Here is a 14,272-nt window from a genome sequence, read left to right on the forward strand (position 1 = left end):
CCGCGGTGGCCGGGAGCGGCCACTGCACTCCACTCTGGGTGACAGAGTGAGACTCCAACTGAAAAAAAAAAAAAATAATAATAATAATAAATATCTTACAGAACCTCAAAACTTTGGAAATCAGGATCTGGAAGGGAAGCAAGAACCAAGGGAGACCAGCCAGCAAGATGCATAACCAAAGTGTGTTTTTTTTTTGTTAGGTTTTTTTTGAGTTGGAGTCTCACTCTGCCACCCAGACTGGAGTGCAGTGGCCGCTCCCGGCAACCGCAGCCTCAACCTGCTGGGCTTCGGCGATCCTTCCGCCTCAGCCTTCCAAGTAGTTGGAACTACAGGCGCGTGCTACCACGCCTGGCTAATTTTTTGATTTATTGTAGAGATGAGGTCTCACCAAGTTGCCCAGGTGGGTCTCGAACCCGCGGGATCAGGCAATTCACTCACCTCGGCCTCCCAAGGTGCGGGATTACAGGCTGAGCCACCGAGCCCGGCGTAACTAAAGTTTTTACATCAGCCAGGGATCAACCAAAAAATCAGAAAATACTCTGGGTATTCAAGTAAAGGGAATTTAATAAAAGGAATTGGTTAAATGGGTGTTGGAAGTGCTGAAAAAGCAAAATAAAAATGAGGGCCAGAGAAAAACAGAGCAGAAGGAATGACAATGGATAGGGATATTACTCAGAGATCAGTATGACATTACTGCCCCGAGCTGGAGCCCATGAGCCCACACTCACAATTGAACTTTTGTAGACACTACTGTTGCCACTACTGCGATTGAAATTGCCCACTTCAGCTGAAGAGGTAATTAGTATCCCACACTTTCATTAATGCTGCTGGAGTCCAGATCTTTCCAGTTACCTTCAGTTAATTTCTCCAATGATACTGTTGCTGGAGACCTCCTCCAAAAGTAGGGGGAAAGGTTTCTCCCCTGCCTTCAAATCTCTCATCATTACTTTCCATTGCCAGAATCTAGCAGAAATCCAGTCATCTACATAGTGTGGGGAATAAATTTGCAGGGTTTTAATCCCAGCAATTCACAAGTGAGAACAAGAGTTGAGCATGGAGCTGAAAGATGGCAGACATCGTCTGGCACTGGAAGAGTATGGTTAGCATGTTAGTTTTCTATTGCTGTGTAACAAATTACCACAAATGTAGCAGCTTACAACAAACTACATTTCCTATCTCATAGTTTCTGTGGGTCAGAATCTCACAAAAAAATTTGATCAAGGTACCAGCCTGAACTGCTGTCTCATCTGGGTCTCTGGATCCTTGTCCAAACTCACATGGTTGTTGGCAGATTTCAACGCCATGTGGTTGTAGGACTGAGGTCACCATTTTTTTTGCTAGCTATTGGCCAGGGACTGTTCTCACTCCCTAGAGCTTGCCTGCAATCTCTTGCCAGGTGACCCTCTGGGCATATAGCAACTTACTTCTTCAAAACAACAAGAAAATCTTTTTCTCCAGTCTGCTGAGACAGTTTTTTGTTTTGTTTTTGTTTTTGTTTTTTTGAGTTTGAGTCCCACTCTGTCACCCAGGCTGGAGTGCAGTGGCATACTCGCTGCCACCACAGCCTCGACCTACTGTGCTCAGGCGATTCTTGTGCCTCAGCCTTCCAAGTAGCTGGAACCACAGGCATGTGCCACCACACCTGGCTGATTTTTTAAATTTATTGTATTATTTATTATTTATGTTGCTCAGGATGGTCTTGAACACCTGAGCTCAGGCAATCTTCTTGCCTCCGCCTCCCAAAGTACTGGGACTACAGACTTCAGCCATGGCGCCCAGCCAGAGACAGCATTTTATGTAATGTAACATAAACAAGGGAATGGCTATCTCATCACATTTGCTATTTCCTATTGGGTAGGAGTAAACCACAGGTTCCACCCACACTCAAAGGGAAGGGATTATTCAAGGGTGTATCCACTGTAGTTAGCATGTAGATTCTGGCCTCAGCACCACACACCACTGGTGCTAGACTCTCATGAATATCATAACCATGGATGGTTTCTTCCCTATATCTTGACATCACTCCTTCAAGATTCAAGGAGTGCGGCATTCATTGGCTGAACCCTTGTCATGTGCTTGCAAAAGGTAGGATTTCCTCCCTTTATTTTCTTTTTTTATAAATGTATCTTTTCATTCATAATGGATACATAATAGTCATACATGTTTATGGAGCACAACATAATCATCAAATCAGGGTGGCTTACTACAGATCAAGCTTCAGTTTGGAGAGCATTTCAGATTCAGAGGTCTTGTCTTTTACCAGAATTTACTAGAATTTAACTTACTTATTCAGTCTTCGTTACTGAGTTCAGCATTCATTACTGAAGTCCACAATCCCATCATGATCTGTGGTCACCGGGACACATCTCTGATTCTTCTCCATACTGATCCCAGGCAACTACAGGTCCACTGGTGCTCTCTCAGACTCTCAGAAATTTGGAAAACCTCAACTGCTTTTCCCACACCAGGCTAATGTGCATGGACCTCTATGAGGTTGACAACCTGCTTGGGATCTCAGCCTCTGCATCTTCTGTTCTGGTGCCTTGTTAAATGAGAGGCTTCCCATAGAGACTTGCAGTCTCTTATCTATGTTTGAGATGTGTGGCACAATTGCTTCCACCCTCAGAACTCCCCAAAACTCATCTGAGGTTTGAATCATCCTTTCCCAGATCTATTTCAGAAAGTCAGAGTGCCAGTACTCTGAGGGACACTGATCTTGAATTCTCTCATTTTCCTCTCCAAATATCAACCCTTTCTCACCCTAACAGAGTCATCACCTGGTGGGGACAGGAATTACTTTTACATAATTGTGTATGCTTAGTCATTTTGGTTCATAACAAGAGGATATACCTCTTATTCTATTTCACTTAAGAGTTTGTAAAGGGAGTGAAATGGAAAAAACAAATGCTCTTTGAAAATTCTAAAGTTCTTTAAAAATATAAGGTGGCATTTCAACTAATGTCTTCATAATGGATAATGTCTCCTTAGTTCAAGCTTAATATTTCTTCAAACTTTGGGGGGAGAGGAGAAGAACATGCAGTCCACAATTGATGATCTCTAAATCTGAATTTATAAAGTTGTTTGGACATGATACTCTTTACCAAAATATCTTATCTCTCTAGGGCATGATTCCCTTTTGCAGAAATTTGCATTAGCAATAATAGCAGTTGATTTTTCTTCTAGGCATCAAAACTTGTTTTAGACTTCATTTTTCTTACTCCTTGTGTCATATGCAATTAATTATAAAATGACTCCCTCAAAAAACATTGACCACTATTAATATATTCAGGTCACAGTAAACCCAGTCAATAGTCTTGAATCAAAATGAAGAGAAAAATATGTGGCATTCAACTTGAAATCAGAAATAAGGTGCCCAAGAAGTATTAGAGAATTTTACATGTTGAGGGACATTTTCATAATCCTTTCTCTTTCTTTAAAAATTTTTTTTAGAATTGGAGTCTCACTATTTGTCCAGTTTGGAGAACAGTGGGTATGACCATGGCTCACCGCAGCATTAACCTCCTGGGCTGAAATGTTCCTTTGCATTCATCTTCCCTCCCCACCTTCCTCCCACCCAAGTAGCTGGGACTACTGGTGTGTGTGCCACCATGCCCGGCTACTTTTTGTTTTGTTTTGTTTTTGTTTTTGTTTTGTTTTGTTTTGCAGAGATGAAATCTCACTATGTTGCTCAGGCTGCTCTTGAGCTCCTGGACTCAAGCAATCTTTCTGCCTCGGTCTGCCAGAGTGCTGCTTCCTTTCTCATTCTTGATCATGCATCAGGCCATTCTTAGATCAAGTGGGTCACAATGCTTGATATTTTATGCTTCCTTCTCCCACTTTAAACAATTTTACCCTGATATAATCCAATTTTTAAAAAATTAGATGCAGCCTTAAAGGAAAAAAAAAATGTTGCCATAAGGAGAGTGTATGGAAGGGAGAAAGGCTTGTTGTATATACCTGTTTTACTCTGATGATGGCACCCAATAATAATAACAATAATAATAATAGCTGCCAGGCCTGTAATCTCAGCACTTTGGCAGCTGGAGGCGAGAGGATTGCCTGAGCCCAAGGGTTTGAGACCAGCCTGGGCAACATGGCAAGATCTTGTGTCTACAAGAAATAAAAAAATTAGCCAGGCATGGTGATGCATGCCTATAATTCCAGCTACTCAGAAGGCTGAGGTGGAAGATCACCTGAGTCCAGCAGGTCGAGGCTGTAGTGGTTGTGAGCATGCCACTGCACTCCAACATGGGCGACAGAGACTCCAATTCAAATAATAATAATAATAATAGCTAATATTACTGATCACTTATATGGACAAGACACCATGCTAGACATTGCACTTACAGTATTTGATTTAATCATCACAACAACTCCATGAAGTAGCCACTCTCATTATCTCCATTTTATAAATGATAAAACTATGGCCCAGAGAATGTAAGCAATTTGCTTATGATCAATCACACGGATGGAGTATTGGGATAATGAAAGCCTCTAACTCATAAGGTTGCTGGACCATGAAATAAAATATTAAAATATTATAAAAGCTTAATAAATATTAGCCATTAGGATGAGAAGGAGGAGAAGAAGAGAGCTGATCTACAATGAGAGAAGATCCAGTCAATGCACACAGAAAAGCAAAGATAAGATTTAGAGAGAGACAAAGGAATACTGGCAATCATAACCCTGATTCCAAATTTTCCTGAGACCCAAGTGTACCCTGGAACTCTGTGAGCCAAGAAATGCCCTTTTCTGATTAAACTACTTTGAGTAGGTTTCTGAAATTTGCAAACAAACCAAAACCCTGCCTTTCCCCTCTCTGCTTTCCTGCCTGAATGTAGGCTCAGTGCCATCAGTCATAGAGATGGCTTGCTCATTTAGGATCTAGTTAGAAGAAGAAACCAATTGGATGGGTAATAATACATATGTATGTGTGTGTGTGTGTGTGTGTGTGTGTGTGTGTGTGTGTGTATGTGTGTGTGTGTGTGTGTATTTAAGAGCCTAAGTTTGCTTTTGTAATTATAGGCAGGAAACACTGTCTTTGGGGGAGGGGGTTATCACTGTAAGAACCTAGTTACATAAACCATATACAGGGCAAATTAGATGTCTTAGCTTGGGTTTTCCAAAAAAGAGACCCTAAGACAAGAATTTTGATACAAGTGGCTTATATGGGGGCAGGGTGCAATGGCTCACACCTGTGATCCCAGCACTTTGGGAGGCCAAGACAGGAGGATCGCTTGAGCCCAGGAGTTCAAGACCAACCTGGGTAATATAGTGAGACCTCATCTCCCCTCCCCACACAAAAAAAATAGTTTATTTGAAAGGTGGTGCCAGGAAGCACATGTAAGGAATTGAGGCAAGTGAGAAAAAGAAGGGGAAAAAGCTTACAGAGGATGTGTTCATAACAAGGTTTTCATTGTAGGCAATGAGGGCTCAATGCTGCTGAGAAAAATCTGAAATATGTATGGAGCAACCTTCAAAATCATTCCAATGGAAGTTGAGAATGGTGAGGAATTTATCCAGTAACTTCTTTCTTCCTTTGCTTGAGAGTTGTCACAGGGCCATAAACTCATCTGCACAGGTTGTGTCTACGTAAAGTTGAGCAAGTTTTTGCAGTGCCAGAGAAAGCCTTTGGCATAAGAGTAGAGATACACAGATACCTTGCAGTGGGAAGCTGCTATCTTTTTTTTTTCTTCCTTTTTTCAAAATTTTATTTTTATTTTAAAGATGTGAGGTACAATTCAGGATTAAGTATACAACTGGTCATCATACAGATAAAGTTTGGACCTCCCTTTGGTCCCCACTCTGCCTGGTTTGAGATCAGGTACCCTTATTGATGTTGTCCCCCTCCCCAACCCTGGCAGTATTCTGCTACTGCCAATCCCTTTCTTATAGTATTATGGTAAATGTTCAGGGTCTGCTTATGAGTGAGAGCATGTGGTACTCTGTTCTTTGTTTCTGTGTTATATACTGAGTATGATAGACTCTAAATCCATCCAAGTTGCTGCAAAGTCCATATGTTTGTCCTTCTTTATGGCTGTGTAATATTCCATTGTTTCATGTTGGTTTCATGTTTTTGCTATTTTAAATAGTGTTGCAATAAACATGCATGTGCAAGTATCTTTTTTGTAGAATGATTTGAGTTCCTCCGGGTATATTCCCAGTAGGGGGATTGCTGGGTCATATGGAAGGTCAGTGTTTAGTTCTTTTAGAAATAGCCACACTGTTTTCCAAAGAGGTTGTCCTAGTTTGCATTCCCACCAGTAGCGTAGAAGCATTCCTTTTTCTCTGCATCCTTGCCAGCATCTGTTGTTATTTGTTTTATTAATGATGGCCATTTTTCCTGGGGTTAGGTGGTATCTCAGTATGGTTTTGACTTGCATTTCTCTGATGATTGGTGAGGCTGAGCACTTTTTTGTGTGTCTTTGGCTGCCCATATATCTTCTTTTGAGAAGTGTCTATTCATGTCTTTTTCCCACTTTTTAATGGAACTGTTTGTTTTTTTCCTTTCAGCACATTTGAGTTCCTTGTAGATCCTGGATGTTAGGCCTTTGTCAGATAAACAGTTGGCAAATATTTTTTTCCCATTCTGTGGGTTGTCTTCCAGCTCTCTTGATGATTTCTTTTCAGTTTAATGAGGTCCCACCTGTCTATCTTATCTTTTATCTTTTCAGTTTAATGAGGTCCCACCTGTTTATCTTATCTTTTATAGCATGGGCACTTGGGATTTTGATCAGGAACTGGTTGCCATTTCCAATTTCCATAAGGATGTCTCTTGCATTTTCTAAGGTTCTTATAGTTTGAGATTTTACATTTAGATCTTTGATCCTTTTAGAGTTGATTTTTGTGTATGGTGATTGGTAGGGGTCCTGTTTCAATCTTCTGCATGTGATCAGCCAGTTTTCCCAGCACCATTTACTGAATAGGTTCTCCTCTTCCCAGTGGTTGTTGGTGGAGGCTTTGTCAGAGATGAGTTGGTTGAGAAATTGAGGTTTTGCCTCCAGAATCTTTATCCTGGGAAAGTTGCTATCTTGCTGGGAGTATCCATAGCTTCAAGTGACTCAGGCAAGTCAAGAGGATATGGAGCAGAATATGAGTGGCATTTATTATTTTACCCTCTTTTCCCTAATGGCTCATGGAACTCTTCCAGGGTCTACAAGGAAAGTTCCTATTATTTCCAAATCTAATTTCTGCAAACTTCCTTATCTTTCTCAATAACTCAGGAGGGCCACAATTAACCCCACTTCCAAGATTTTCTCCAGGTAGACACCATGAATAAAGCACAAAAGCGTTATTCTTTACATTCAAGCTCTTCTGGAGGAAATGTTACTTTACAATTCAAACAAAGAAATTTTTATTTTCTCAGCCAGGGTGGAGTAACTGGGGCTTAACATAATCTCCCACAGCAAATAACTACAAAATATTTGAGACAGTCTCTAGCCAACAGCTCGCTCCTGTCGCAGCCATCACACCATGGACCCTGCACCACCATGCCCAAGTGCCTCAACTGTGATAAGGTGTACTTCGCTCAATGGGTGACTTCCTAGGGCAAGGACTGGCATCGGCCCTGCCTGAAGTGTGAGAAATGTGGGAGGACATTGACCTCCAGAGGCCTCGCCAAGCATGAAGGCAAGCTCTACTGCTACTCAGCCATGTTTGGGCCCAAAGGCTTTGGGTGGAGCAGAGCCAAGAGTCATACCTTCAAGTAAACCCAGGTGGTGGAAACCCCATCCCTGGTCACCCATGGACCCACTGTCCAGGCAGATGTCAGGCCAAACCCCCAGACACTCAGGGCCCCCTTGTGGCCCCTCGTGTCCTCAGTGAACTTGAAACCTGGAAGATCAAATATATATATATCAAAACAATTTTTGAACATTGAACAACAGGCAGTATAGAACCAAAAGGACAGAAGGAAAATAAACAAATGATATGAGTTACACAATCGCCCCAGTTTTCTGCCTAGAGGCAATTTCCAGACCATGATGTAGAATCCCAAGCAGAGCAAGAAGGTAAAACACCTTCTTGATTTGAAGAGATAAATATCAGTATTTAAAATGACTTAGGTGGCTGGAATTAGTAGGAAGGAGGGAGAAGTGCAGAGAAATAGCTCCAAAAATAAATGTAGGGGTTTCCTTAAGTGTATTGCTGAATACTAAGCCATACATGCATGGGGGGGGAATAATTCATGTTGGGCAAAAGAAAAATTGGAGCCAGAATATGAACAATTCCCAGAGAGCACACAAGACTATGAGATGTTTGAGTCCTGACAAACCAAAGAAGAAATTTCATGCTCAACATCCAGCCTCCACCATCCTCAGAGGGGCACTCTTCTTCTTTTTGAGTTGGGAGTCTCACGCTGACACCCACACTAGAGTGCAGTGGCACACTCACAGCCACCACAGCCTCAGCCTGCTGGGCTCAGGTAATGCTTCCACTTCAGCCTTCCAAGTAGCTGAAACTACAGACACCTGCCACCACACCCAGTTAATTTTTTGATTTATCGTAGAAGCAAGGTTTCACCAAGTTGTCCAGGATGATCTCAAACCCCTGGGCTCAGGCAATCCTCTCACCTCCACCTCCCAAAGTGCTGGGGTTATAGGTGTGAGCCACCCCACATAGAGAGGCTCTCTTTATGTGGGAGGCTGAATTAGCCCTAGATTAGAGGCTATTCTGAAGCCATCCTAACCAAACTAGGGGGATGTAGAGTTATTGTTTAATGAGAACAGAGTTTCTGTTTAGGATGATGCAATGATTCTGGAAATGGATAGTATTAGGGCACATTCCCGGCGGGGCCTCTGGAATGTCAGATCAGGCCCCCTGGGGGCGTGGGGTATCTAGTGTGTGATCCGATGCCTCATGAAAGATGCAAAGAATTGCACAGAAGTTTGATTAGAAAATATAGTTTATTTAAAAAGCAAATTAGAAAGAGAGAGAGAAAGAGGAGATTCACCTACCCAAGGTAGGGAAGGGGGCCAAATTTTAAGAAAACATGGCCTCGCCATAGCTCAAAGAGCACATGACCACACCAAAGTCTAGTAAAGCAATGGCAAAATGGCTGCTCGTGGTTGAGTTCTTTTAACCATTTCCCTTGGATGGGGGAAGGTCATTAAGGTGATTGGGTGGTAGTCTGCTCCACATCATCATGAAGGGGCAGGCAAGTGCGGTTGCTGACATCAGGTGATGGGCAGCAGGCAGATGAGTGGGTAAGTCACATGATTGCTGCCATGGTGGTAGGCTGGATGGGAGGAAACAAGGGAAGGGGTTTTTCCTGCTAGAGGCTAGTCAGACGTTTCCAAGTCATAATCTTCTTTAGCAAAAAGGTGGTCTTAATATTTCTATGGCTTCAGCCAACTAAGGGGCCTGAAAGTTCTTAGAGATTATTATGCTAAACCATGAACTGCATGGTTGAGTTGTTGGGCAACCATGCTTGTCTTACATCTGATAGAGATTTGCCAAGGGGGTGGAGTAGGCTGCCAACTTGGCCTGCAGTAGAATGTCTGAACGCTTCCTACAACCTGCCTTTTGGAAAGTTATCTTATCTACCTTTAACCTGTGCTAGATTCAAAGCATGTCGGGGGTAAAGTCGAAGTAAAAATGGCTATGCTGGGGCAAAAAGGCTATGCTAAACTAAGTTTATTCTAGGTTTCTATAGGTACCTCCTTTCAGATAGTGCTGGTGGTTGCACAACACTGTGAATGTACTCAATGCCATTGAACTATACACTTAAAAGTAGTTAGAAGGTGCGTTTTATCTTATGTATATTTTTCCACAGTAAAAAAAAGGGTCAGAGAGAAGATAGAGACATGGAAAATACATTGAAAATTATGTAATATGTCTGATAGAGTTACAGAAGAAGAAAAAGAGGAAATAGCAAAAAAGAGTAATATTTGAATAAATAACAGAATTTTTCTGTATTAAAGAATTGAGTAGGCTGGGCATGGTGGCTCATGCTTGTAATCACAGCACTTTGGGAGGGGGAGGCAGTGGAGCAGTCTGGGCAACATAGTGAGACTCCATCTCTACAGAAAATACAAAAATTAGCCAGGTATGGTACATGCCTGTAGTCCCAGCTACTAGGGAGGCTGAGGCAGAAGGATTGCCTGAACCCAGGAAGTTGAGGCTGCGATAGTGCCACTGCACTACTGCCTGGACAACAGAATGAAAGCCAGTCTCAGAAAAAAAGAAAATAATTGTGGACCAGTGGCTTATGCCTATAATCCCAATAATTTAGGATACTGAGGTGGGATGGTTGCTTAAGGCTAGGAGTTCAAGACCAGCTTAGGAAACATAGCAAAACCTCATCTCAAAAAAAAAAAAAAGAAAACTTAGCCAAGCATCGTGGTGCATGCCCATAATCGTATCTACTCAGGAGACTGAGGCAAGAGGACCATTTGAGCCCAGGAGTTCAAGGCTACAGTAAGGTATGATTTCACCACTCCGCCCAGCCTGGGAAACAGAGTGAGACCCTGTCTCATTAAAAAAAAGATAGAAAAAGAAAAATAATAGTAATAATTGAATCTTCATTTTTTTAAAGTGCACTCTGAGAACCAAGCACAAAAATGATAAATCCACAATTAGATATACATATAATGTATGCATTATTCATGTACATACATGCATGGAGTGATATTATTATTTTATATATATTAAATATATAATTTTAGAAAATCTATCATTTTGACAAGTTTAGGAGAGTGGTGAACTTTAGGAGGTAAAGAGAGATAGGTTGGAGAGGGATCAATACAAAGGGTTTCATGTGCCTCTGAAATATTTCATTACTTAAAACATATCTGAAATAAATATGACAGAAGGTTAACATTTGATAAAGTCGTGTTTGGTACACAAGTACTAGTCATTTTATTTTTCATGAATTTGTGTTTTCTATATTTTATAACCAAATATTTCTAGACCTAGTAATAATCAGTTAATATATTATACTATACATTTCCAGACATGTTCTCTGTATTTATATGCAAATATTTAAGTTCATGTATTAAACATTATTGAGCTCATAGAATTCATAGTACTTTGTTATGCAATATTTTCACTCAATAGTATCATGAATATCTTCTATATGAGTAACTATATATTTAAAATATTTTAATGGCTTATAATATTTCATTATGTATTTATATTATAAATTTTTAACCACTTGTATATTATCATATATTTTATCTTTCCCAATATTTCATTGTCATAATCAAAACTACAATAACTATTATTTCACAGATGTCGTTATTCAATTATGCGATTATGTTCTTAACAAAAAATTTCTTAAAGATGCTTGGATTATAAAAATATACTTTTTAAAAGCTTTGATACATATAGCCACGTTGCCCTTCAGAAAAATATTTTCCATTTTATGCTTTTATGTGTGTACAAGACTGTGTGTTTTTCTTTTACCTTTACCAGCTTTAATGATTTTATTTATAGAGCTTTGAAAAACCTAAACATCACAACTGATAGAGGGCAGACGGGGCTGGTTCTCCAAAAGCAGTTGTCCTAAGAAAGCTACATTTGCTTAAATGTAAACATTTTCAACAAACTACCTACAATTGTAATTTGCATATTAATAAGTAACAGAAAATGTGACAACTCTTGGAAAAATATTATCCATACCTTTGAGGCCAGTGTTATACATTATATTATAGGGTTTGAGGATTTTTTGTTTGTTTATTTGTTTATTTGTTTTAGAGACAGAGTCTCACAATGTTGCCCAGGATGGTCTCAAAACTCTCGAACTCCGGGTTAAGCAATCCTCCCACCTTGGCCTCCAAAAGTGATAGGACTTTAGGCATGAGTCACACACTCATCCTGTTACAGATATTTTGAACTCTGTAGAAAGTTTTTCCTTCATTTCAACTGTTAACTCATCCTGAAGTCTAATTAACTCTAATATTAAAAGGCTGACAAAAATATTCCAAATCAAGCGTTTTTAAAAAAATTCATTGGGCAATTTCCTGTTGTTTCTTGAAATTGTCCTGAGTGTCTGGAGAGAGGTGCTTCCCCTTTCGTTTCTAACAACAGACCATTGACAGTCAAAATCATGTTCCAGGTTTTGGTTAGTACAGGCCCCACCCTTCCAGTTTCTGGTTTGACAAGTACCACTGGGATGCAACAAAACAAAACAAAACATAACCTTCACCAGGCTATTGTGCCATGTACAAAGACATAAAGAGGAGGTCTCCTCAGAGAAGTACAAAAGTTAACCCTTATTACAAGCTTCTTATTGTGTAAGAAATGCTTAACTGAAGTAATAATAAGTTATTAAATGTTTTAAGTAAAAAAAAATGCATAAGTAAAATATGAGGTCTGATAATTAAGTGCACGAACTCATTCTAGAAAAAATGCTACATTGCTAAATATCATTATGGTCACCTTCATAGTTCTCCCTGGGAAGCTATGCACTGACACCAGCGCCTAGTCACCCTGTCAAAGCAGTTTTGGAACTCTTTTTCTGAAATGGCCATCAGAGCTGTCGTATTACCCTTCATGTCCTAAATATCATCAAAATGTCTTCTTTTCAATATTCTTTTTGTCTTCAGGTAAAGAAAAAAGTCAGAAGGGGCCAGATCAGGTGAGCAGGGAGGTTGTTCCAGTACAGTTGTTTGCTAGCTAAAAACTCCCTCACAGACAGTGCTATGTGAGTTGGTGCATTGTCATGATTCAAGAGCTCCTTTGGGACCATTTTTGCACACACCTTTCTCATGCCAACATTTTCAGTTAAGATTTTCCTGTTTCTCTATCGATGTTTATTTGATCTGCTATGCTTCTCACAGTCAGCTGACGATTTTGATGCACAATTCAATGGATTTTTGCAACGTTTTCGTCAGTTCTGCTCATTACTGGCCATCTTGACCTCTCTTCAACAGTGACGCTTTCTCTCCCCTCAGAAAAATGATTAATCCATTTGTACGCTGCTGTTTTCTTCATGGAATTATTCCCATAAACTTGGACTAACATGCCCCTGAATTCACTTCCACTCTTGCCAAATTTAACAAAAAATTTAATGTTTGTTTGTTGTTTTAATTCAAACTCCAACATTCTCACAACAACAGCTCTGATGGTCATTCCAGAAAAAGAGTTCTTTGCTTTGACGGGTGGACTAGGTGCTGGCATTATTGTATAGCTACTCAAGGTAGAGTACTTTGAAGGTGACTGTGGTAATATTCAGCAATGAAGTATGTAGCACTTTTTCTAGGATGAATTTATGAACTTAATGGTCAGAACTTGTATGTCCTTACTATACTATATGATTGCCCTAGGTTATGCCTCTGTAAGCACTAAGGAACGTGGCTTAGAGGACATTATGAATTCATATGAGAAGGAATCCCCCCCAAATTTATTTATTATTTATTTTTTTGTTTTGGAATTTATTTATTAAAAGCTTTTTTCTTGCATGTTTAAACTTCAGTCACTTTCAAAGTACTCTCCATTTGATGCAATATACCTATTGAGACAATTTTTCCACTGCTCAAAACAGTTTTTGATGCCATCGATTTTGGTGCTTCTGCTGTTTTTTTGTTTCACCCCTTATACATAAGCATAATGTTTCCCTTTGAGGACTTTTTTTTGTCTAGGAAAACAAAAAGTCACTCGGGGCGAGATCGGGTGAATAGAGAGTGGAGCAAGGGAATCATGCTGGTTTTGGTCAAAAACTGCTGAACACTCAGCTCAGTGTGGACAGCTGGGCTAGTAAATGGCCCACCATGAAATGGGCAAATGCATTGAAAAGAATCTCAAAAAAAAAAAAAAAAATCACTGAAGCCAAACGCAGCCTCTCACAGCGCTACCTGGTACACTAATGCCTGTGGGTTCCTAGAACACTGACCGAGCAGGGGAAGCTTGTACTCTAAAGTGTCTGCCCTCCAAAAGATAATTCCGGATTTTTTGGGTGCTCTCTCATGTTTTGAATCTGGTGAATGAGACTGAAGAAGCATACTCAGATTTCAGTTGACACTCAGAAAGCTTCTTTACTCAGCTTTTATAACCCGAGGCAACTGCCTATAATTTTATAAAGTCCTATAAAATTGCATTTCTGATAATGCTCTCACATAGTATCAAATTATTTTTTGGGCAATCTTCTAATCCAGCCCAAACTATAGACCTATTATTGGTCTGCTGGTCACTCAATTTAAATTCAGTAGCTGTTCATATTTGACAAAGTTTATTATGAGATTGTTCAGACAATATTTTACATGGCAAGAATGGCCACTAATATACTCTTTAGTGACTTTTGGTGATAATCTGTTAAGAAACACAAGTTAAGCTA

General features: G+C 40.1%; 1 pseudogene; it reads left to right on the top strand.

Annotated features, from left to right (window-relative positions):
- The first annotated feature begins 7,490 nt into the window (after positions 1-7,490).
- Positions 7,491-7,709, top strand: LOC110595720 (annotated as a pseudogene).
- Positions 7,710-14,272: the final 6,563 nt, after the last annotated feature.

Source organism: Carlito syrichta, unplaced genomic scaffold (assembly GCF_000164805.1).
Source record: "Carlito syrichta isolate Samal-C Ts95f unplaced genomic scaffold, Tarsius_syrichta-2.0.1 Scaffold303667, whole genome shotgun sequence".
Lineage (NCBI taxonomy): Eukaryota > Metazoa > Chordata > Mammalia > Primates > Tarsiidae > Carlito > Carlito syrichta.